Source organism: Vicugna pacos, chromosome 14 (assembly GCF_048564905.1).
Source record: "Vicugna pacos chromosome 14, VicPac4, whole genome shotgun sequence".
Classification (NCBI taxonomy): domain Eukaryota; kingdom Metazoa; phylum Chordata; class Mammalia; order Artiodactyla; family Camelidae; genus Vicugna; species Vicugna pacos.
In genome coordinates this window covers 67,132,874-67,157,657 of record NC_133000.1, presented here as the reverse complement: position 1 = coordinate 67,157,657, position 24,784 = coordinate 67,132,874, and positions in this window count along the sequence as shown.

Sequence of the window (24,784 nt, the reverse complement as noted above, 5' to 3'; positions counted from 1 at the left end):
TTATAGAGTCAGTATTTTGTCAGATTCACCCAAGTATTTGCAATTTACTTTACTCACTATTCCTAATGAATCTCAGCTTTTTCATAAGGGATCATTTTTCTTCCTCCTGTATTGCAATACTTAGAAATTTAGCTGATAAGATATACTAGTGGTAAAAAGTCTCTTTCACGTCCTCTGAAATGGTTTATTTTTTTTTCTTTTTCAAAGACAGTTTACTGAGCATATAATTCTAGATTCACAGTTATTGTATGTGATTACTTGGAAGAAATGCTTCCATTATATTTTGGCTTCCATGATTATGGTTGAGAAATCAGTTATTTTTTTGCCCCATTGTCATTCCTTTGTAAGTAATCTTTTGCCCTTGAGCTGCTATTAAGACCTCTCTCTTTTTATTGTTAACATTTTAAGGTGTCATTTTTTTTCCCCATGGTTCACTACAATGTGTCTTGGTGCAAATTTCTTTTTCTTTAACTTGCGTAACGTGTATTGGTATTTGTGAATCTAGATAGGTCCCTTTTATCCTTTTTGAAAATTTTAATCAATATTCTCATCAGAAGTTGCCTTTCTATAATCTTCTCAATTCCAAATAAATACATATTATTTTCACTACCAGTGTAACTTCTTCATATTTTCCTTCTCTGGATTTCTATACTGTATCCTAAATAATTTATTTACAGCCTCCTCTCAATTTTCCCATTGTATCGTAACTTTCTGACTAATCATCAGGCTTTCAAATTTAATTAATACATATTTTATTTATAGAACTGTATGTGGTTCTTAGTAACAAATATAGCTGTCTGTGTTTGTGTTTCATTTATCCTATAGCAGATTTTGGAATATTTTTATTTATGTAAGTATTATTAAATTATGTATTTTATAATTTGCAGCCAATAATTCTAGTATCCATTTTCTGAATATCTTATTCTTCTGAAATTTGTCTTAAACTTCTAGTTGTTTCTTCTCAGTCTTCTAATGATGATTTTTTCTATTGTGTTTTACAAATTCTGATTAGTAAGGATTCTTTAAAGTGCAGGTTGAAGGTGCATGCCTACCAGGGCAACATGTGTTACCTTCCTCCCGAGTAGCCAAGGGTACTTCCTAATCAGAACCACTTTAAAACAAATGATTACTTGATAGCTTTTGCATCTCATAGGTGGTTACACACATGATAAATTTTCTCTGGTCCATGGCCAGGAATTTATAAGAAATGCTATTTTTTGTGCTCTGGTCCAAAACCAAGACAAGCCAGTATCTTTATTATTGTGTGCTGTAAACTTTCACCAAGTATATAATCATGTAAGTATTCTATAGGGATCTTTATTAGACTTGCCAAACTAGGTTGGTTCTCTGTGCCCTGAATGAGATTCATTAATTAGGAAATTCTGGTCACCAGGATTAGTATTCACTCCATACCATCCACCAGCCTTAACTCTAGTACTTTCTCATAGTTTTTGGCTTTTGAAGACTTCCTGAATTTGCTTACATTTTTAGATTTTCTAGTCTATTTTGGTGTTTTGTACTAGAGGGAATTTCTGAATATTGAATTCACCACATTATGAGAAATCGAATGTTCTGAATCTATTTTATATTCTGATAATTCATGACATTTTGAAAACAAACAAACAAAAGACAGTGAGAGCACTCTAGACTGTACTACAGTAAGCAATGCAAACTAAACTCCCCATCTCACTACTGAGCTGGTTCTCTTCTCCCCGTCTATTCTTTAGTGCCACTTGGCTGATCTCTATCCCGCAAATGAAACTGCACTGTGTCCACTTACCAATGCCAGGGAAGTTTGAAGGTATCAGTTCAATCCAGTCAACTTGTCCTTCTGTGGAAGGCTGTTTAGACATACAAGGAAAGGGCCCTCAGTGGCCACCAGATATCCTAAACTGATACTTTCCATTTTAACAAGAAGCATTAACATTAAGTTCCAATTTGGACTGATCATTACCTTGGCTGGCTCAGAGCTTTCCCACAGGAAGCCAAATGTAAACAGGGTTTTGTATAAATGACTTTTTTTTCCCCTCATCATTAAGCCTCAGAGTAATGATGAGATCTAAATGTCCTTTTTATTTATTTATTTTTAATCTCCAAATGAGCTTAAACAACAACAACAAAAACTCAGCTATGTCAACACACAAAGTGAAAGCCAGTCACAACTTTGTTTTTGTAAATATCACCAGTTTTGGAATGAAAATATAAAAGAAAACTATCTAGAGTGGAAAATAAACTCAGAGCGTATCTTGTGTCCCTGTCATTCATGATACCTCTGCTGAAATGTGTGAAGCTATAAAGGAACTCCTCTGCACAGGAAGGGCAGTGTTTGTTCTGCAGCCATCACAGCCGCTTATGGAATGTATAGTTTGTTTTTATTTTTTTTCCCGGTGCATCACTTCACAGAACACATGGCACTTAGTGGTGGAAAGAGTTAATGCTCCTCCACTGTGCAACAGGAAGGAATTTTTATGCCGCTTCTATGAAGTATCTTTAAAAACAGAGTTGTTTCCTTCCTCTGGTCTCTCTACTCCTGCTGGCTGGAATGTGACGTCGTGGCTGGAGCCCGCAGCCACGATAGGCCAGGAAATGCCCTTCCCTGGGAAGGAGAATCCCAAAGAAATAAGACAGAAGGAGCCTGAGTCTCTGACCCCACGGTGGAACACACCAGCTATGATCCAGATTACCTCTGAACATCCTGAACATAAGAGCAAAAAACCCCGGATTGTGTTTAAACCACTCAATTTGCCGTGTGCCGTCGCTGTTCCTAGTACTCACAGGTACATCTAATCCCAACGATGCTGATTTTGGAACCTGGAAATAGGGGGCTACAAGACACAGGACCTAAACTTGTAGCATTTTCTTGAGGGAATTGGTGGTGTGGTGTCTCACGAACTGAACTATTGTCACTTGAAAGCTTATTATATTTGGACAAATGATGGATAAGTGTATCCCCTGCTGTTTCTCAGAAGGCAGATCACGTCACTGTACTAACATTAGGAAAAAAAATTGAGAAATATTAAGAAAACTCAGATTATTGACTTTTGCTGGCTACTTCTGGTCACTCATAGCAAAGCCCGAGGGAGAGCTGAACATTGCCTGTGCTAGCCTGTCTGCACGCCAAGACGGGAGAGCACAAGGGAGGCGCTCTCTGTCCACAGGCAGCATTGTAAACAGAATGAGACTCTAGTAAACTGAAGCCTTGCAGACTTGGAAAAGTAAAATGCATCCCTTTCTGAAATGAGAGCCAGTTACCTTCCACGGCTCTTAAATAGCAGCCTCAGTAGGAGATTGAGGCCCACAGCTTTTTCCAGTAACTTCCATTAAAAATTCTGGGCCAGACAATGGGGTTAGCCCAACAGAAAACTCTGAAAGTGTTGCCTTCCCATTCAAGCTCCTTGTTTAAGAAGTCCTCAAAAGAGCCTCAAGCAGAGAAGCAGCAACAGGAGACTGCATATTTGCAGATAAAAAAGAAACATATCACTACAGACACACAGAGATGTAGAGATAAGATTATTTCCTTACCACAAGAAAGCTTATGACTGCAAGGTCTGGATGAGCGAGCTCACAGCCCACTGGACAAGCATTCAGGAAGGTAAGATCACTATTAGTCTGAACCTGATAGGCTTGAGTTCAAACTTTGAAGTCCACAGCACAGGCAGGAGAGTCACTGCAGGGCCAGCTGCTGCTTCACACCGAGGAGGTGAGTCAGAAGATCGGCAGTGGTGAGGCGGGCCAGTGGGTCATAACAACAGGACTGGGCGGAGAACCCTGCAGTTTTCCTTCCATCGTATCAGGCGGGTAGGAGGAGGCGAGGGAAGGAAGGGGACTGCACAAATTGCTGAAAGCAGTCAGTAAAATACGTGGCTTGAAAGCTAGTAGTAACTGCTCAAGGAACTGACCAGCAGCAAAGAGCTGAGAAGTCCACTAAATGTCTGAAGAAATTATATTTTCAAAGAAACTGCAAGCCTGACATTCAAAAACCTGTGTCTGTTCACATCTAAAATACCTCTAGGTCTCAAACCCACACCCTGAGAAAACTGGTTAGCTCCTAAAAGAGCAAGTTCCCATGTCCTCATTAGATGTGGCCGTCCATGGAGTACAAAGCGGGGTGGGGGGTAGGAATCTTCCAGAAGGCAGAAGCAGGTGCTCAGAGGACAAATGCAGAGGGAGAGTCTCCCAGAACACAGAAACGGAAGCAGCCAGAAGGTCAACAATAACTTATTCCACTGCCAGAAAAGAAGTATTCAGTAATCCATCCCTAAAGGATCTGATAATTGCTGAGGAGCAGTGACTACTTTTCCAAGTGAGAGTTTTTAATTGTGGCTATCCTGTTTCCACTCCATAAATGTATGTTGGAAGTGGTGACAGCAGATGACTTGTCTTTGCATTTATAGGCCACTGAACAAGATAAGTTTCCATATTATCTGTCCTATCTGAGAACTATGCATTACCTCGGTGTCCTGGAATTTGATTTGGATGCAATAACTGTACAGGCAGGGTGAGTGGCCAAACAGACTGTCAAGTAGCTGAGACAGCTTCCCGTTTCCCAAGGGTAAAATTTTACCTAGATCATGACTTCCCAAAATAATGGTTGTATCTCTTTGTCTAACTTGCAACTCAGTGGGGCCACTCAACCCACCCAACACGATGGAAGCAAAAGCATTGTGTGTTTGCTCCTAGACCACTTCCTTTAAAGATAACTGCCATGCACCTTTTATTTGTATCTTCATTATCTACACCTCCTTTTTACCACCAGAAATTCAATCTGATAGTGGCTGCCTCAGACCACCAGCTGGAGGCGCGCACCACTGTGATGGCAGAGTGGTGACCGGGCACTAGCCTGCATCTCTAAGTTCACGGAACAACACTGCACAAAGATACTGGCCTTCCTCAATCAAAACAATATGATTCCAATCCTTACTGATAAGTAATTTTATCACAGTCTCTAAAGATGCACAGTTTCTCTTTTATCTGTGTATTGCTTCTCATCAACCCCCACCTGCTTCATTTCTTAAGGTGTGCCTACAGTTTTACTGAATTGCGCCTTTAGACACCTTTCTTTTGTTCATCCTGTGGGTAGCCACTTCCAGCCCCTTCACTGGGATTTCTAGAAAGAACTTTTCTACCCATTAATTACAGAACTGCGTTGAGGCAAACCCTGATTCAATTCTCTCATCTGGGCTACATTCTCACTTTTAATTTTTGTAGACGCTACTTTGCCATTAAGTTTAAGCATGGCTCATGAGTTATACTAATTAAATTGTTCACGAAGCAAAATGTGGCCCAGGTGGCTTATAAAGCCTCCCGGTTGCAGGAGTGTTAAAACCAAACACGGCACTGTGGACGCTGTTGTATCCTGAGCGGCACAGCACACCATCATTACATTCTGTCTTGCGGGCTTTCACAACATAGCGCGCTGTCTTAATTCAGTTTTCCACTTTGACTGTTCCCGAACAGTGCTTTGTGGAATCCCAGACTACAAGATACCAACTTCACCAGTAACAATGATCTTTAAGATAACAGAACAATTTAAGGAAACAGTATTAGAAATTGCACATCAGATATATCACTCACATTTTAAAATGGTTTCATATCAACATTTCCGAAATCATGTCCTCGTGGTAAGGGTTCAGCTACATATAAACAAGTTACATGTGGGGGGAAAAAGGAATTTTGCGATTTAAGAAGTTTAAGCAAGAGAGTGTTAAATAAGATACAACAGGTTTTAAATGTACGCGAGCACTAGATATGGCCGAGTGCGTCTCCGGGCAGCGGAAGCACGTGCGGTTGGGTGCAGGTTACATGGCATTTCTCAGACTTGTTGGACTAAGAATCCTGTTTCCTTCAACAGCCCATGTTCTGTGACACACTGTTGGATATATGCTGTGTTGAATTATCAACAGACCTGACCTTCCGCAACCGTGAGGCAGATGTAGCTGCTTGGGATCTCGTAACCCATAATGGAGTTGTGGTCATGGCATGGTTATCAGCAACTTATTAGTTGTTTTTTGTTTGTTTCTGTTCACCCATGTCATGCAGTCAGACTGAATAAATAGATGTGGTATAGTTAAACTGATTGAAAAATGCTGAAATCATAAAAAGTCTGGAAGCTGGTATTAAACTCCAAATCTAACCATTCAGAAAATGCTAAGGCTTGGAAGACCTTTGAGAGCCTTCTGGGGCCAATGACTGTGCTCAGCAAAATCAGCCCCCGGGATGGGTAATAAATCACGGATGCTTTGGCAAAGATGTCAAATGAGGCATGCACTCTCAATAAAACTGAAGAGTTTAAAAACCTACCGCACAGGGAAGGGCAACAGGGAAAGATATTCATGGGCGGAACATACCTCCTGCGTGGCATTCTGTGCAAAAGACTGATAAACTCTTTTACAATGAAAGACTGATACAAGAGATGGCCTGTAGAAGGGATTTTTGTAGTTGTTTATTCTTATGTAAGACACCACTCTGACATTTTAATGAAAATCAAAGTCATTATGATATCTGAAAAATGATCTAACCTCACTGTGCACTGTATCTTGAAACACTTAATCGCTTTATCACTACCATCCAAACAGCTGAAATTCATTATTGATGTCAGGCACACTTTCTCATTAATAGAGAGCCACAGAAATCAAAACCCACACTCGTGTGTGTGTGTGTGTGTGTGTGTGTGTGTGTGTGTGTGTGTGTGTTGGTGGGGGTGGTCAAGTATTTCAGTTCAAAATCAAATTTGAGATCCTTCTATTTTTACTTATCTGTAATCTGTAACCTTCAGAATTTTGGTGATTGCAAAGATCAGCAAACCACAATTTTTCTCTTCGAAATTTTCAACTGTTCACTTCTCCTTAGCATGAAAAAACTGTATGATTTCCATACTGCTTTTCAACAATAAGAAATTAAGTTTAAAAATATAGTGTGATTAAGGCTGTGCCTGATGGCCATTAGCAAAACAGGACAGTAGCCTTACATTTGCAAATTTTATTACTTCCTGGGCTGCTCACAGAAAAATGGATTATAAAGCTGCTTGGCTGTAAAGTATATAAAGTATATATGTTAAAGAAGGGGGCTTTTTCTCCAGGTTGAATAAACAGAACTTACATAGTTAATTTTATTGAGAAATGCTTAAAAAGTCTTTGGAGAGGACACAAGGTACATTCCCCTTCTTCCTTATCCTGGTCTTCCTGGCTACAAACTTACATTTTAATTCCAATCTTTTTCTCTCTACCTTAAGAGCTAGACTCTAGAACAGGTTATCTCCACTAAAATATAGAACAACCCGCCTTAACTCCCCATGGCTCCCAGGGCTACTGCTGGACCAGTTAAAATTACTAACATAATGAAAACAATTTAGGATTTAGTGGGATGAAGGGAGTTGACCTAATGCTTTTACATTATTTTTGGAACATGTGTTGAGCATCTTCTATGTGAGAAGCTGTGTAAAAAGTGTGGAGAAGAAAGTGACAAGGGTGATCAGTCCCTGCCCACAAGAAGCTTAATTTAATATGAGAGTCCGATGGGAGAACTGACCAGCCCAGTCTATTATGATCAGTCCTGTGGCCTCATCCCTCTATTAGATTTGATTCAATTCAACTCAGTTTGATTCAGTTTGATTTGTCATCCATACTCATGCAGCCCCACCAGGTACCAGATACCTTGACACTGCCACAACTTCACCATATCCATAGTGAAGCTCTGACCCAAATATTTTAAGTTTCCAATTTGATTACTTAATTATATCTAACATAATAATTATTTGACTATCAAGACCATATTCACAACATTGTAAACTGACTATACTTGATTAAAAATATATATATAAAGATCATATTGACCCCCTGGCCCTTTAAAAACTTTCCCCATATACTTGAAGTATTACTGGATACATAAAATGCTCAATAAAAGTAAGAACAGAAATCAATGAAATAAAAAACAAGCATTCAATAGAAAAATATTAAAAACACAAAGTTTGGTTCTCTAAGACAATAATAAAATTTATAAACCCATAGCAAGATTATTTAATAAAAAATAAATTTAAAGAATACAAATGAAAATATCATTATAGATACATATTCAATATATAAAAAGGAATATAATGAAAAAGTATGTCAATATATTTGCTAATTTAGACAAAATAAAATTTCTTCACAAAAATTTTATAAAAACTAAAAGAATAATAAATAGAATTCTAAATAATCTTACATCCATTTAAAATGAGTATCTTTAATTAAAACCTCCATACGAAAATATTTCCGTTTTCCTGAGGAATTCATCATAGCAGTCAAGGAAGTAATAGTTCAATCTTACATAAAACTTTGAGAATAACACAAAAAATGAAAGACTTATCAACTCATTTAATGAAACCAATGTAAACTTGCCAACCAAAATTTGCCAAAATCTTTACAAAAAAGAGAAAATTGCAAGACAATCTTTCTTATTATTCAAAGATATAAACCCTAAATATTATATTTACAAAGAAAATCAAATGATGTATTAAAAAGAAAATCCATGATGATCAAGTAATTTTACTAAGGTTAACAGAAAAAGGAAAAAAATTCATGATCATCTCAAATTCAGTACAAATATTTGATAAAAATAGATGCATATTTATGTTTAAAAACTTCTTAGCAAAATTAGAACAACAGGAAATTAAATTCCTTCCTATTATCCTAGCTTCTCCCTACCTTCTATGTGAAAACATCTTTGACCACTTAATCCACAGTTATCTTTGCTTTTTTCGGCTCCTGTTTTCTACAATAAACAGCTTATTTTACTTGCTATTCTTCCCCTGCACTTGCTTGTGTAATACGTGTTATGAAATTTAAATTTCTTGCTGTATTTACACGGTCTCTCAACTAAACTATCACCTCCTGGAGGTGAGGGACTATGAATAAGATATACATTTAGAAGATAAAAAATAAAGCATTTTTCCTTCAACAAATGGAAAGTTGGACAATGTGTCAGGCACTAACATGTTAAGTCCTAAATATACAGTAATAAGAGAAGAAGAAATTCAGTCTACTGGAGGAAACAAACATATAAATGAAAATAAACAATAAACTTAGTGGGCAAAGTCAAAGAACACTGCAATAACAACAACAAAAAAAACCCTGTATTTGAGTGAGTAGTAAATATAAGTCTATAACTGTTATAGTTTAATAGCACTTTCTAAGATTTCCTGATGCAATCTATTTACATTTATTTAGCTGAATGTGTTTAGTTGATGTCATTGGGTACTTACTGTGTGCCTGAATATACAAAGATGAATGAGATCTGAACTGCCCTTATGAAAATCACAGTCTGAGAGAGAAGTATGGATGATAATGAAATGTGGCAGGTACATTACAGAGAGAACAAAGGACAAAGACATCAGCTCTGTCTGAGGCATCAGGGAAGGATTACTGCAGTGACCATCAAGTACTCATTCAATCAATACATACTGAGTCCCTTCGATGAGCCTGGCACTGCGTTAAAAGCCAAAAGTTAAAAGAGAAAACAAAATAGACCTGGGATTTTTTAATCTGGATTTTTAAAAAAATAGTCATTTAAAAGAAAATACAGTACAGAAAACAAATTATATACATGAGAAAAAGCTTGAGAGGCAATATAGTGGCTGAAAGGTCAGTTTTGGAGCCTGAATGTCCATATTTTATTCCAACATTAGGCACTTACTAACTTTGGGCATGTTAATCCTCCAATGTCTAATTCTTCTCATCTGTAAAATGTTAATGATGATATTAATAGCATATATCCCTAGTGTTTGTTGTAACTTTTAAATAATTTAAATGATTTATGCAAAGTATGTAATAAGGCAATGGGAACATAGTAATTCCTCAATAAAAACGCATACAAGCAATGTAAATATTCTAGGCAAGAAATTTACATAAGTGTTCATTGTCTGAGGAAGACTGCAGTGGTTTCCACTGAGCGGATGGATAATGGGCTGGAGTAGTAAGGTCTTTAAGTAATAGAAATGATGACCTAAGTCAGTAGCACGAGAGGTGCAGAGAAGAACTTCTTCAAGAGGTGTTTCAGAGGAAAGATGAAAGAATTTAGTGGTGGCTCTCATGTGAAAGGACAGAGGGTGAAGAGTTGGCACTGGGAAACAGAATGGATAAACTGTCAGTTTTCCAGGACTGCCGTAACAAATTATCACAAACTGGATGGCTTAAAACAACAGCAATGCTTATTTCCCAGCTCTGGAGGCCAGAAGTCTGAAATCAAATACAGAAGTGGGCAAGGTTAGTTCCTACTGAAGACTCTGAGGGAGAATCTGGCCCGTGCCTCTCTCCTGACTCCTGGTGGTTGCTGGCAACCCTTGGCACTCCTTGGCTTTGTGGATGTGGCGCTCAGTCTCTGCCTCCGTCTTCACCTGAAGTTCTATCTGTGTTCCTTCACGTGGCCTTCTTATGAGGACAACAGTCACTGGATTTAGGTCCAGTCTTAATCTAGTACAGCTCATCTTAACTAGTTACAAGTGTGTCCAAACCCTGTTTTCAAATAAGGTCCCACCTGAAGTTCTAGGTGGACTTGAATGTGGAGGGGACACTATTTAGCTTACAGCAGAAGGTGATGCTCTTGACCAAGCACAGATGGATGAGAAGGTTTAAGCTGGAGACTTGGAGAATGACCTCCATTTCATCACGTTAAGGTTTATGTACCTACAGAGAATCCCAGTGAATATGCCCAGTCAGCGACTGGAATTAGGGGTTAGAATTCAAATGAGAATATCAGTTTGGAGAGAGAGATTTGGCAACCACTAATATTCAGGTGATAGTTAAAGTTATTTTAGTGAATGAGATCTTTCTGTGAATATATCCAGAATGGATGAGAAGGAGAACAAGAAAATCTTCATAGGGTGAAAAAAAAAAATCTTGCAAACTTTAAAGTTTCTTAAAATATTAAGGTTTTCATACACTTTTCTTCATAAAGTATGAGTCACTGATGATAACTGTATTCAATTTTTAAATCCCTTTATAAACTCCTGATGTGATGACCCAGCCAATTTTATTAGTCAAAAAGCAATAAAAGAACTTATAAAAGATGCTTGATATAAATGACACAAAACTCTTTTATGTTTGACATTTTGTTTCTATTCTGATCAAATTAATTGTCATTTCTTGAATTATCTGCACCTGTATTTCATAACCATTATTCTACTAACTGAAAGATCTTTATAGTAAGACTTTAGACCTTAGCTTCTACCTTGTTATTTCCTACACTTTAGCAAATGAAGGAACTGTCATCTGTTCTATATATTCTCTAATATGCAAATAACACTACTGGCATGTCCCAGTTCTTACTTCCTTTCAGAGGTTGAACTAAGTGTTTCTACCAGTAAATACTTTATATCCTATACAGGATCGCATGCATATTGGGAGAAACTTAAAATAAAAAAAAAAAACTGATCAAGTCACCTAACCTTTCCATATCTCAGCTTCTTCAACCATGAAATGAGGAGAATAATAACTATCACTGAGTTTACAGGTTGCTAGAAATCTTGAATAAGGTACAACAGGTCAAAACCCTTTGTCAAGTGTACAGGGGTTTTATAAATGAAAGATACCACCAAACTAATACTGAGATGAAGACAAAGTTTAACAGAATGACCGTGATTCAAGAAGGTCCTATAATTACAATACTGTTTAGATATTTGGTACCTTTGGAACAAGTAGTCGGAGCGGTGGAATCAAAGGCTGAGATGACAGGGAAAACGGGTTCATGTTCTCTAAAAAGCAGCTCCAATAAATATGAGTTATCTCTCAACCGCTAAGAAATAGCACCATTAGATACAGCAGTTTGGCAAAAGGCCAAAGGTAGGGGTGGGGGCAGTCCAGGCAGAACACTGGTCGAAGCTTTAGGGTAAGGCGGAGTGTTAGAGGTTGTGCCAGGCTCTGCAAGTAAAGATCCCAGATTCACAGTCAGTCAGCAGTCGTCATACACAGAGAAACAGCAAGGAGTTATTTTCACTCTCTGAGACTCCGACCACTCTCCCTTCCTCATCCAACGTACAGAGGAAAAATAACTACTCAGCCAGAGAAAAGTTGCACAGTGGAGAAAAGCAGGGAGAAGCCAGGGCCAAGGGCTGGCTCCCTCTGACTGAGGACATTCAGAATGGATGTGATCTTTGCATACAGGGCCTCAGAAACAATGCTAGGTTCTCAAAAACAGCCAGCACGGAATAGCAAGACAGGCCAAGTTGATGGATATGCAAACAGGACAGAGTGTGATTAAAAAAGAATAAGAAAAGATACATGCGCCCCAATGTTCACAGCAGCACCATATACAGTAGCCAAGATATGGAAGCAACCTATCCGACAGATGACTGGATAAAGAAGTTGTGGTATTTACAATGGATTCCTACTCAGCCATTAAAAAAAAAAAAAATCCATTCGCAGCAACAGGGCTGGAGCTAGAGATCATTATTCTATGTGAAGTAAGCCAGAAAGAGAAAGAAGAATATCATATGAATTCACTCATATGTGGAATATAAAAACAAAAAAAAAATGAAGAAAGAAAGAAAAAAGGGGACACTAGTGAACTCATCTACAAAACAGAAACAGACTCAGACATAGTAAACAATCTTACGGTTACCAGGGGAAAGAGGGGGGGGAGGAATACATTTGGGAGTTTGAGATTTGCAAATTTTAGCTACTACATATAAAAATAGATTTAAAAATTTCTTCTCTATAGCACAGTAAACTATATTCAATATCTTGTAATAACCTCTAATGAAAAAGAATATGAAAACCAATACATGTATGTATATGCATGATGGGGACATTGTGTTGTACACCAGAAATTGACACACTGTAACTGGCTATATTTCAACAAAAAAATTCTCTGTAATCCACAACTGAAAAAAAAAAAAAGAAATGATAAAGAAAATGGTCAAATACTGTATAGTCTCTGTGGAGTTAGTGCATGGACCAAATGCGCCCTGCTCCTGTTTTTGTAAATAGTTTTACTAGACACAGCCAAATGCATCATTTATGCATTGTTACAGCCACTTCTGCAGCATGTGGCAGAGCTGGGTTTTGGGGACAAAAAACATATGGCCTGCAAAACAAATATATGTACAACCTTCCCTTTACAGAAAAAAGTCCCCTAACCTCTGTGTTAGAGGAATAGAAGCAGCACAATATTACAGGGAGTAGAAAATCTCACCCAGGGCATGAGTGGGATTTGATGCAGGATATGGGGGACACTTGGACCAAGTAAACAAAACAATAACAACATATATTCATCTTATTATTTGAAATGAATTGAGAACAGATGGGTAAAAGACAGCTATTTGATATCCTCATTTCTGGATTTTCTCACAAACACCATCTAAAATAAGCATTTGAGCTAGATGATCTCTAGAGCCCATTCAGGCCTGAACGTCCACGACTGCAAGCATTTCCCAGTATCTCCTAGAGTAAGTGCTTTGCTACTCAGCAGGAAAGATTACTTATCTCATTTATTTTCTTATAAACCAAAAGGAAGAAGCACTGACCATTAAACTTTTTTTTTTCTATATAACACTTCTTGATTTAAAAAGTTGGTTCTTGTAGAAAAGGCCTTTTAAATATCTTGAATCATAGGGAAAAGTAAATTGGGAACTTTATTCACATTCATATGAAAAGGAAGTTATGTGTATGAAGTGGGTAAACGTGTTAAAAGAGGAAAATAAGCATTTTTCAACTGTGCATCCAAGAATCTAAAGTCACATCACCCTCACCTCATCCCCACACCCCCTCTCTCCCATGTCCCCTATCTCAGTAAATGGCAACATTTTTTACTTAGTGACCCAGGCAAGGAACCCAGAAGTCGCTTTGAATTGTTTCTTACTCTGCAGCAACTCCCAGAGCATCTAACAATCAGGGCTCCAAGCCCTCGTCAGTATCTCCAATATCTCCAACTCTGTCCATCTCCACTGCTACTCCACTGACTAGGTTTAATCCCCCACCCCTTCTTTGCTTAGTATCACAGCTCCCTTCCTGGTTACACCAACAATGGCCAATTCGTTTGATTAATTATTAAAATGCACTGCTATTCGAATAAACTGCAAATTCCCTTAAATGATTTTTTTCAAGGTCCTTCATGATCCCATCCTGTGTTTTAACTCATTCATTCTTCTGATCACTTAACCTTCTTCATTCACTTACTTGGTCACCACTCATGGGATACTGCATCCTGTGGGTCTAATGACTTGTCCACACACCCACCTGTCCACACTCAACCGTGATTATTCAGAAGTCAACTTAAAGCTGTCATCCCTTCAAGACCATGAACAAGGTCTAAGTACCCATACTGAGCAGCCAGCATAAGCCTGGTTTAATTCATATCCTAACACAAGCAATACTGTGTTGCCATGTGTCTCATATCTACCTGAGCTCCCAGGAAAGACATTATGCTTCCGAAATACAAAATCTGTGCCTTATTTCTTTCTCTCTTTACGCCCAGCACATGATAGAGTGCCTGACTTGTAGAAGGCAATAAAAAAAAATAGTTGCTGAAGAAAAATAAATGAATAAATAAGTCACTGACATATTTAAAAACAGAATGTGAAAATTTCACTAGAAAATAAAAGGCTGAAAAAATAGCCAATTTGAAAAGTGATATTCTATGAGCATGATAAGAAAAATAGTTATAAACAGTATATGTGTTTAAAACAGTGTAATTATGCAATCTATCACAATCATTTTACTAAAATGATTTCTTAAAGCAATTTAAATAGCTTTAAGATGGGAAAAATAAACAATTAAACATCAGTTCTAAGCAGGCAGCAAACAAACAAGCATGCACAAAAATCACATGTGTATCCATACAAAAATCTCAAAGAATTTGACATGAATTAGGAAATTTTAAAAAATAATCATAAACCCTATCCATTGAGAAAGCAAGGAGTGAATCAACCGTGGACACTAATTATCAAATGAAACACCAGCATATAGAATCCATCCCTTCACTTAGGTGTCACTAGGCAGCATGAGGGAGGGGCAAAGAAAAGGAGAAAGGGAGGTGGGGGAGGGAGGAGAAAGAGTGGGAATTAGGAAAGAAAGATGGAGGATAATATTCATATCCCATGCTTGTTTAATATGGCAGAATTATTTTAAGGTAATTCATATCTACCAAGGTTTCTTATAGCTTTTTGTGGCCTGGATTCCTTTTGCAGTCTGGTGAATTCTACGAGCCTCAACTTAGAATGTTGTTTTAATGCATAAAATAGCATACATGGGAATGTCAACCAATCACACTGCAATACTGTTCTTAGCCCTAAATTAGATGCAAGGTAGAAATTATTTAAATGAAGAACAACCTTGTTCCTTGAGTCAAAGATTCCATTTTATCAACAGTGAATATGAAGTATACAAATGAGGTATTTTGTTTCTCTGTATCACTGAGTCAGTCTGGGGAGTACTGAAATAATAATGAGTAATGACAGTGTCTGAAACATCTTGCTAGCATGCATCTAAGCCCCACTAATCCACATGCCTGTCTTTATCTAATTGAATCTCAGACTTACCCTAACTAAACTCATCTCTTGATGCCCACAGGCACCTGATTATAGTTACAGAGATTACATTGGTCGAAGGCACAGCAAAAGCATTAGTCCTAAGAGATTATGAAGAAAACAGTAGCACATTATTTCTAGTTATCAACAGCCATACAAAGTTCTTGAATGCGTGGCTTATATCTTACATGATGTGTTAGCATAATGCATAAGTGCAGCAATGCATCCACATGAATTGAGGAAAAGTCCCTGTGCTTTTCTCTACATGCATTACTACTACTACCATTTTACCTATTAAAATTTACTCTTTGACATTGATATCATGCAACTTAGGTAAATTATAAATAGGCATGGCTAGTTCCTCAAAACAGACACACAAAAATATAACTCAGCATATTAAAATGTAGGGGAACAGCTCATTAACCACATAGAAAAAAATAAAATTAGATCTTCACCCTACACAATAGATCAAGAAACAAATTTTAATGAATTATAGCAGTAAGTATAAAAATACAACTAAAAATAAATAAAAATACAAACTAAAAAAATTAGTACATATCTACTTAGCTGATAGAAAATATCCAGTGGCATTCTGAGCAAAGACCTTAACGCAAAAGGAAGTTAATAGAGTTAACAATATAAAAAAATTTGCTTAAAAAGTTAAAAATCAGTGTCAAATAAGGTACATCATTTGTATGAATATTACACATGGTACTATGTTCAAAATAAAAAGATATTTCACAAGCTACTCAGAAAAGAATGATTCAACTAATAAAAAAACAAGCGAGGAAAAAATAGGCCATTCACAGCAAACTATATAAACTTATCAGTGTTAAATTCCATCTTAGGGATTTTTTTTTAGTTCACATTTAAACTAAAGTTCATTTTTGTCTCAGAAAATATATTTTTAGACCCTAACTTTCACAGTCGGCCTGGAAAAGAAGAGACGTATTTGTTGGTGCAGCTAATATGACGACATGAACCAACGGCAGTAGAATATTAACTCGATGGTCATAATTTATATTGAGAATAATCAGAGGTGTAAAAAAGGATTATATACAAAGATATTCATCACTAAAAGATAGAATAATATGGAGAACTTTAAAAAGAGAAGAAAATGTGCTCATTATATACATGAAAAGAACAGACTGAAAAAAGTGTGTAATTATAATTATGTAGAGAGAAGACTAGGAAGATGCACATCAGAATATCAAGTGAGAGTTATGCTTTCAATCAAAGTGGGAAAACAAGCAAATTTATCCTCACATTTGAAAGAACTAAATATTACAACAAAATACAGAACGAGTGTATGTATGTATATGCATGACTTGGACATTGTGCTATACACCAGAAATTGACACTTTGTAACTGATGGTACCTCAATAAAAAAATAAAATGAAAATACAACAAAATAAACGAAAGAACATCTCTCAAAACATTAGGTACTGGGCAAGGAAGGACAGTGGTTTCTAAGAAACGGGAAGCTGGGAAGTGAGTAAGATTGCTCCCACTCACTATTTGGAGAACGTTTCCAGGCCACAGTGCAGGGAAGGCAGACAGTCACAGCCAGGAGTGGAATGGCCAAAACTGGGTGTCCAACAAAGCCAACTAGCCTCTGTCTGTTAGACAGAGGCCCTACCATCTGAGAGAGGAGAGAGCTGCCTGGGGAAAGGAGCTGCTGGATCTGGAGGGGCTCCCTCAAGAGTTCCGCTGACTGCTGTTGATCAGTGAGTACATATGAAGGAACTACCTGGGACCCAGGAAAGAAATACCTGAAAGCATCAAAGGGAACTGTCCCTGGAGTCCCAAGACAGCAAGGAACAGTGCCTGCACCCAGCGGTCACAGTCATGAACATCAGTCAGAGGCCATTGGTGCAAGTGCTAAGAAGGGACGTGTCTCAGGAGAGGGAAGAAGGCCCGGTCCCATTTAACAAAGCCTTTAAAGGAAGATGTGAAAAAACCGAACTGTTCCCAAGTGACTAAACCCTGTCTAGTACCAAATTCTAGAGTACTGGAAATACAAAGGTACCTACAGGACTGCAGTCCATCCACCTCGTTCAGCAGCCAGTCAAAAATTACAAGGCAAACAAAAAAGCAGGAAAACATCAGCCATAATGATAAAAATCAATCAATTGAAACAGGTCCAGAAACAACAGAGATAATAGAATTAGGAGACAAGAACATTAAAATGGTTTTTACTAGTGTATCCCATATGTTCAAACAGACAGAGAAAAGAATAAACATTTCAAGAGTTGAGGAGATAGAAAAAGACCCAAATTGAATTTCTGAGCTAAAAATTACAATGTCAGCAGGGAAAACACACTGGATGGGATTGATGGCAGATTAAACACAGCAGAGGAATAGATTAGTGAGCTTGATGTTTAGTTTTGATTAGCTTTCTATTGATGTTGTAACAAATTACCACAAACTCAGTGGCTTACTACACACACACATTTATCATCTTACAGCTCCATAGGTCAGAGGTCCAACACAGGGTTAATATTAAGGTGCTGGAAGGACCAGTCTCCTTCTGGAGGATTTTTAAGAGAATCTGCTTGCCTCTTCCAGCTACTAGAAGCTACACTCATTTCTTGGTTCATAGCCCCTTCTTCTTTCTCAAATCCAGAAATATGTTGAATTTATCTCATCTTCCACGTCAATGATCTATTCTTCTGCCTCCTTCTACCATTTTTTAATACTTCATGAGATTAAAGCAAGTCCCCTAGATAAACCAATATAATCACCTTATTTTAAAGTCATTTGAATAGAAATATTAGTTCTATCAGTGCTAAACAGCAATACCAGTAAAGAAGAAATGTCTTAAATAAATGAACTCAGCTTCATCCTTCAGAAATTTAAAAAGAGAATTAAATTATATCCAAAGTAAACAGAAGAAGGAAAATGAAATGGATCACAGTAGAAATCAACATAAAAGAAAATATACATACATATATTGTGTATATTGTATATACTGTACACAGAGAATTTCTTTACTAGGTATTTTTAATAGAAAGAAATAGCAAATTAGTAGTTTCAGAATTGCACAAATACGTATTTTTTAAATCTTCAAGCTAATAGATTTAAAACAAAGATCTTTTTTTTTAAAAAAAAAAAAGGGCAAACAATATTCAATACTGGGATGTACCTACAATCAAAGTTTTAAAGAAAGTAAAACCAGGTCTGGGGGTGGTTAAGAATAGTATTTATCAAGGCCACGTTTCAGACGTGATCACAGTATAACAACTCCCGCATATCCACTCATTAACACGTACATACCATGTACTAAGCAGTGGGCTGGGACCTGAAGACACATTAATGACCAACCAGCAGAACTGTGCTCCTAGGTTGCAGCGTATAGAGACGTTGACCAAGGTTGCTGCCAACAGCATCTGGACCGCACCCCTCGGTGCTCGTCTCATTTCCACACAGAAGCTCATTTTACTTCTTTTGACAGTTTTTCAGAGCTGCTTCCCCTGCACAAGGGGTTGCTCTCTGACCATACACCTACCTACGGGGGTGGGGTGGGGCAGCACGTTGAGCGGGTGAAGTCCGCGTGTGCATGTGCACTTGGGCACCTGTGCTGGGCAAGTTGGGTGGGGAGAGCAGGACAGGACCTTGCCAGAAACATTGTTTCTTCCCCTATTCAGACCTGCCTTGGGGGTTAGCCCGCCATACCAGACGTGATCACATGCGGTGACCATCTTTGCACCTCACAAATCTTATGGTTCCTCTCTCCAGTTCATCCCGTTTGGGATCCTAGAAAAAATAGTGAGTTTAACTATTTCCCCATCACAATTCCGTTCTGAGTTTAATTTTCTGTCGCAGTCCTGCTGGGCTGTATTTAAATCAAGGAACGGTGTGGACATTTCTTGTCCCTGAACCTAACTCGGGTGTTATGAAGTTTCCTCCAGTTATGGTGTATGGCAGTTAAGGGGTCGAAAGGGAGCATTTATAAAGCATCCGTAGAATGGTGTGGCCACCAGTTGGCATAATCAGTGTTAATGGCACAGCCCCCTCAAATCACTATTAAGTATAACTTACGTTTTAGGTGTTTTCCCTACTACAGTGTGCATTCTTCTAGGGGCTATGTCTCACTCACTTTTATATCTTTAATATCTCGCAAAATAATTGCACATAAGAAGTGGACAATAAAGACTTGTTTATCAATAACAATGGCTATTAATTTTATCCAAAGGCTTTGAACTTCACTCAGTTTTTTCCAAGCACACTCCAAAATAACATGCTCTCACTTCCTAATTTCAGAAGTTGTTGAGCGACCACAGCAACACATTTAACTTACAAAGGGAGACTGTGTGTCTCCTTTTCATAGTTCAGGCCTGAAAAACACAGTACCCTTTGTTTTTCTCTGAGTCCTTTAGGCATCTCTGATTTAGCTAGAGAGAGTTCAGTCCAGGCACCTCAGAGCTCTTCTAAAAGTTTAACAAGTAAAATTATACCATTTTTGTAATGAACTTTAGATGTCACCACTTTAAATCTGAATCCTTTTAAGCAAGGATTTTCTATACTGTATGAAGATAAAAATAACTCAAAGTAGACAATATCTTGGTGATAACTGAACTCTCCAGACTTCTATAGCAAGGAATGTTTTCGTCTTTATTTTTCCTCTTAAACCATCTTATTTATTTATGGTATCATGCTCACAAACACTCGTTTATGTTATGTATTCAATTTTCACACCTGCTTCTTTGAAGTATAAACTGAAGAGACACTCATGGTTCCCTGAGCTGTTTTTGTTTGTTTGTTTGTTTGTTTTTTACTGTTTTGTGAACACTTGTAAACATGTAAACATTGTTTCCCCTCAGAATTGTCTCTGAATTAGAGAAACCTCACGATTTCCCTCAGAATTAGAGTAACCTCATGATTAAGGTCGGTTATAGCACCTGTGTCCTCCAAAGTTTCTCCAGCAAGATTTTCTCAAGAACTTCAAATAACAGGAGCTTCCCTGATACTCGGTGAGTTGCCTTTAAGAATTACTTTGACTAAAAGCCCCTGGAGTCCTCCCAGTGGCATGTCACATTGTGCTCTCTGAAGAAATTTGTGCCTGAAAACACACAGGTATTGTCTAAACGTGCTCCCGGGGCTGACTAACATGGGCTTCCACACTGCCACATACACACAGAGATTAATCGAACAAGTTGATGGTAATACTCGGCATCCGTAAGTCCTTCCTACTATCACTGTTTGGATAGTTAGCCGTTTGCTACCTCATGGGTAGGTCTCAGTGGGGCAGACTGGAAATGAGATCAAATGTCACCTTCCCACTGCTGACAGAGGGAAGCTGGGTGTGGGGAATTCTGTGCAGTCAGTGAATTTCTGACTTGGTACGTAACACACATATCCTCTTCTCCTATCCACCTATTAAGGACCCTTTCCTCTTGAAAGAACAGATCAAAAGTATGATTTTTATCTTACTAATTTACATCATTATGCCCACTCCTTAACTTTGTATCTCCACAGAATTGTGGCATTCTATTTCAATATGAATACAATCTTGTGATGCTTTGCTTTGTGAAAATTAAATAAATAGATATGGCATTTTTTATGATTAAAACTTTTCTTGACGATTAAAAAACAAAATATTAAAACTATCTTCAATTGTGTTTCAAGTATAAAACATGATAGCAATGCTAAATTAAAAATAAATAAGATAAATTTAATTTTTACTTTAAATGATCAACTGGAAACTTAATTCATATAGAACTGTAGTCAGAAATACATGAAATGACATGGCATAGATTTATTCAGGGACCAAGGAGCAGACCTCTGTAATGGTCATCATTCATTAACTTTACTTTCAGACTCTTTGATTAGATCTTATAAGAAATTTTAAGATTTAGTGAGGTGTTTAACTCATATTTAACTCAAAATATAAATACTTTGGAGAATGGAATTGTAAGCAGAAACCAGTACATGTGTAATTATTTTGAGAACCAACACCTTTTGGAAAAAAATGTAGTTTTTAAATGTTTAACTTTAGGAAATGACAGATATTTCAGACTTCTCAGTTTTCAAAAACTTTTAAGTTTAGTTGTTAGTGTCAAGAGCAAACATAAGCCCTATTGTTAACTATTGCTTTTTTCAAGAAAATAAACTGTGATAATGCAAATGCTTCAAAATAGTTTCAAAGGCAAACACTCCTCCGTAAAGCCAGTATGCAGATCTAAATATTTACGGGGACATATATAACTGTCCTACAAACGGACTATTATAAATCATACTAATGTTAAAACAATGACCCCAAAATTTCCTGTAAATAAGAAAACACTCACATTAGAAGAAAGACCATAAATATCTGACAGAGTGAAACAGGGTGGCTTTTTTTTTTTTCTTAGAGGATTAAAACATTCCTAAGCATTTGTATTTCATGTGACCTGTGAGGCTATAAATTGTGAAGCACAAACCAGTAAAAAGCCTGACTCTCTGGAGAAGAAACTAGTTTGTATTTAAGACAGAATTTGAATTCCGCATGTTTTATGAGACTATACAGCCTGTGGAAGTTTGTGGCATGCATGCAAATCTATATACACAAACATGCAGTTAATGATCCCAGTAGAAACACTGAAGGAAATAGTGGTGGTTAGAGTTAAAAGTGACCCAGAGGAGCTGGGATAAGAATTTGTAAAGATATCACTGTTCCCAAGACCTCCAACTTTGAAAAGAGGAATTAACAGCTATAAAGGATGTGTGACAGCAGAATTTCTCCAGCATTTGGCACATTATTTGTCCCAAACCACAAAATGATGTGTAAGCACTTAAGGAAAATCTCAGAAGTAAAAGAAAATGCTTCCTACTTGCTAAAAGAAGGATCTCACAATTTGTCACCTTGGAAAGATTCCATTTCATTTTTTGTGAAATTTGTTTTTAAGTGTGAAGTGCAGAAATTTCTTTCACACTTCACAGTGCATATACCTCACCTCATATTCACAGAATAATTCACAGGAAGATATATGCCATATATTAAACAGCCAATGTGTGTGGTGAAACGACTTAAAACCTTTTCTCATTATAGTTTATTTTATTTTATTTTTATTTAAAATTAGAGTTCCCTTTAAAAATATAATAGAAGGATGAGAGCCCTGCTGATGGCAAGGACATGCTATCCCTTGTCAACACACAAAAGCTGCCTCTTATACAGCTGGCCCTCCAATTTAACCACTACCACACCCCAAATTTTAATAATCATGCAGAACCATACAGCACACAGTTTCTTGTATGTTAGGTTTTGGGGCCACATCAAGGTATTTAATTCTATGCTATTTACTTTAATCTGGATAAAAATGCACTACTTATCTTACAATTTCTGTATTAGATTTATTCCTCCAAGACAAATTGTATTTTAGATTACTGAAAAATAAATGGATTACTGAAAAATAAATAAAGAGAGTATGCACTGATACACGTGTAACTTCATGAAATCAACAGAGACTGCGTCAAAATGATTCTAGTTTCCTGAATCTGAAAATATCTTGGGTATCAATTGCTTCTATTTCTCAATTCGTAGTGCACTAATCATTTATTCCATGTTTTAGTGCTTTATTGTATACACTCTCATTCTCTAGTTTCCAGTCTATTTCTGATTTTATCTGATTAAATGCTTCCTGCAGAGGGGAATTCCACCTCCCACTTCCTTTTCTACTATTCATAGCGTCTAGAAGACTAGGAGACACAAAGCAATTGCTCAGTTGTACCGGTGATGGCCTATGTGATGAAGGTAGATATATTCAAAAGAGCTCCTCGTGAATGTCATTCCTTTTCAAAGGCAAGCTTGCACAATACTCTTCTTCCATTTTTGTATTTCTCTGCCTTCTTTCCATTTAGCAGCTGTCACAAAAACAGTAAGTTTATTCTTAAATTCTACCCTCCTTCATTGATTTATTCCTGCACATTAACTATACACACACAGATATGTGAAAACCATTATTGAAGCAAAGTGTCATTTTTGTTTTATTACTTTGTTTAGGTGTTATATGCTTCACCTTACAAATAACACATTTTTAGAAGGAGAGTAAGAAAGAGGGCTATTTTGAATTCATGGATAAGTTTAACAAAATCATGCATGTCAAAATCATATCTTAATTTAAAAAGCATTTAAGGTTTGAGTGAGTTAGTTACTTGGGGAAAACCCTCTTTATTTGGGGTTCTAAAAGACTGGTGTTTGGGAGGCAAAGCAAAATTAAAGAATGCCCATTTTTCTTTGTCTTCTCCTGTTGACTTTGAACTTGTGCTGGGACTTCACTGAATTTCAGTAACCCCTCTCTCGGCTCTTCAAGAATAATCTATTGTTGGAAAGTCATACACGTGTAACTTATCTTCAGGCGTTTAAATTTTTTTCATGGTAAAGCATCTTTCTAGACATTTTTTCAAAGAATCTGTTGCACTAGACTTTGTGAAATATGTGATTGAAACAAGTTAACATTTCTATCCAACATATCAAATGTGTGCTATGTTATTTCCCTCCAGTGCTGGTCAACATAACTTATATTTGTGAAAATATTTTATCCTCTAATGGTCCAACTGCTTGGCCAGGAAGGATTTCTGCCATAAAGAACCTAACAAATTCCTGATCTCTCTCAAGTTGCACGTGGAGTTGTTTGTATCAGATACTTAAACTTGGTATCTAACTGTCATATTATGGAATTCAAGACCAAATAAGGGATTAATTACTCTTAGTGAATGTACAAAAATTTTTTTAAAAAGTGCTGCCCCTAATGAAATGTTCACAAGTGAGAAAATATTAAAGATGTAAAATTTGAATCAGATTATTCAAAACACACAGGTAAACACATGTTCATACACATACAGTTGATCTTGGAAGTGTGCAGTTTTCCTCATTTGTGACTACTACTTGGACCTTAACCAGCTTTACATCTCCTCTGATGAAAAGAAAAGTATACTTGTTTTTAGAATTGTTTTTAGGAACAAAACTACTTGACTTTCAAGAAAGTGGGATACAAGAATAAAGAAGTGAATGGCATATTAGTTCACTGCCTAGAAGGTAAAACAAGAAAGCCTCTGAGATTCCAAAAAGAAAAAAGAAAAAAAAAATCTGTCTCTGCTAAGCAATCTCAAAATACAGTCAGCCTTCAGTATTCATGGGGTATTGATTCCAGGACCCCCGTAGACACCAAAATTTGGAGATGCTCAAGTCCCATGTATGAAATGGCAGAGTACAGTCAGCCCTCCATCTCCGCGATGCTGTGTCACAGATTCAACCTTTAGTGGATGAATCTCAGTGGGATCCTGTGGATACTGAGTGCTGACTGTATT